Source organism: Arachis ipaensis, chromosome B7, assembly GCF_059453495.1.
Source record: "Arachis ipaensis isolate K30076 ecotype BB chromosome B7, ASM5945349v1, whole genome shotgun sequence".
NCBI lineage: Eukaryota > Viridiplantae > Streptophyta > Magnoliopsida > Fabales > Fabaceae > Arachis > Arachis ipaensis.
This window is the reverse complement of record NC_142442.1, coordinates 53,212,501-53,215,000: the sequence shown is the minus strand read 5'-3', so window position 1 is coordinate 53,215,000 and position 2,500 is coordinate 53,212,501.

Here is a 2,500-nt window from a genome sequence, read left to right as displayed (position 1 = left end):
CTCCCCCCTATAATAGGCTGCCGAGCCATTACCAAAGTGCCACGGGTAGACGTCCTTTTCCGTGAGGAGACATACTAAAGGAAAGTGCTCTAGAGGTCGAATTTTGACGCCGTTTTTTGCAACAACCTCTAGAAAAATAAGATCTTTCCATCCTCCAAATTTGGTGAATTTACACCGTGCCGATTTTTTTTGACGATTTTTTTACCGCCCGGAATGCCGGAAATTCAAAAAAAATGAAAAACGGAGCAAACCTGCGATTTTTGACCTGGATTTTTTTGTGCAGCCTTCACATAATATTACCAAGGTTCCCTCAAAATTTCACGAAAAATGCACGAGCCAATTCTGAGATATGAAAATTTGGCTCCTCCGTTGCCACGCTCCGAGCCATCGTTGCAACGGCGGGTGCCTCCGTGGGGGGCGGGGGAGCCCGGCGGCACACCACAACCACAACGTGCTTGCTAGTGTGCCTAGGGGATGGCAAGGCAACGTGCATCTGGCTGGCATTGCGCCCAGCAAGCCTTTGGGCAACTCGAGTTTCAGCATCACGACTCCCCTCCCCCCTATAATAGGCTGCCGAGCCATTACCAAAGTGCCACGGGTAGACGTCCTTTTCCGTGAGGAGACATACTAAAGGAAAGTGCTCTAGAGGTCGAATTTTGACGCCGTTTTTTGCAACAACCTCTAGAAAAATAAGAACTTTCCATCCTCCAAATTTGGTGAATTTACACCGTGCCGATTTTTTTTGACGATTTTTTTACCGCCCGGAATGCCGGAAATTCAAAAAAAATGAAAAACGGAGAAAACCTGCGATTTTTGACCTGGATTTTTTTGTGCAGCCTTCACATAACATTACCAAGGTTCCCTCAAAATTTCACGAAAAATGCACGAGCCAATTCTGAGATATGAAAATTTGGCTCCTCCGTTGCAACGCTCCGAGCCATCGTTGCAACGGCGGGTGCCTCCGTGGGGGGCGGGGGAGCCCGGCGGCACACCACAACCACAACGTGCTTGCTAGTGTGCCTAGGGGATGGCAAGGCAACGTGCATCTTGCTGGCATTGCGCCCAGCAAGCCTTTGGGCAACTCGAGTTTCAGCATCACGACACCCCTCCCCCCTATAATAGGCTGCCGAGCCATTACCAAGGTGCCACGGGTAGACGTCCTTTTCCGTGAGGAGACATACTCAAGGAAAGTGCTCTAGAGGTCGAATTTTGACGCCGTTTTTTGCAACAACCTCTAGAAAAATAAGATCTTTCCATCCCCCAAATTTGGTGAATTTACACCGTGCCGATTTTTTTTGCCGATTTTTTTACCGCCCGGAAAGCCGGAAATTCAAAAAAAATGAAAAACGGAGCAAACGTGCGATTTTTGACCTGGATTTTTTTGTGCAGCCTTCACATAATATTACCAAGGTTCCCTCAAAATTTCACGAAAAATGCACGAGCCAATTCTGAGATATGAAAATTTGGCTCCTCCGTTGCAACGCTCCGAGCCATCGTTGCAACGGCGGGTGCCTCCGTGGGGGGCGGGGGAGCCCGGCGGCACACCACAACCACAACGTGCTTGCTAGTGTGCCTAGGGGATGGCAAGGCAACGTGCATCTTGCTGGCATTGCGCCCAGCAAGCCTTTGGGCAACTCGAGTTTCAGCATCACGACACCCCTCCCCCCTATAATAGGCTGCCGAGCCATTACCAAAGTGCCACGGGTAGACGTCCTTTTCCGTGAGGAGACATACTCAAGGAAAGTGCTCTAGAGGTCGAATTTTGACGCCGTTTTTTGCAACAACCTCTAGAAAAATAAGATCTTTCCATCCCCCAAATTTGGTGAATTTACACCGTGCCGATTTTTTTTGCCGATTTTTTTACCGCCCGGAAAGCCGGAAATTCAAAAAAAATGAAAAACGGAGCAAACGTGCGATTTTTGACCTGGATTTTTTTGTGCAGCCTTCACATAATATTACCAAGGTTCCCTCAAAATTTTAGAAAAAATGCACGAGCCAATTATGAGATATGAAAATTTGGCTCCTCCGTTGCAACGCTCCGAGCCATCGTTGCAACGGCGGGTGCCTCCGTTGCAACGAAACCAGCCAACGATGCACCTAACCCAGCATCCGTTGCAACGCACCCTGCCTCCGTTGCAACGCGCCCAGCCAACGTTGCACCGTCCCCAGCATCCGTTGCAACGCCCCCAGCCAACGTTGCAACGCGCCCTGCCTCCGTTGCAACGCTCCCAGCCAACGTTGCAACGCGCCCTGCCTCCGTTGCAACGTCACCAGCATCCGTTGCAACGCGCCCTGCCTCTGTTGCAACGCGCACGGCCAACGTTGCACCGACCCCAGCATCCGTTGCACTGCCCCCAGCCAACGTTGCAACGCCCCCAGCCAACGTTGCAACGCGCCCTGCCTCCGTTGCAACGTCACCAGCAACCGTGGCAACGCGACCTGCCTCCGTTGCGACGCCCCCAGCCAACGTTGCAACGCGCCCTGCCTCCGTTGCAACGTC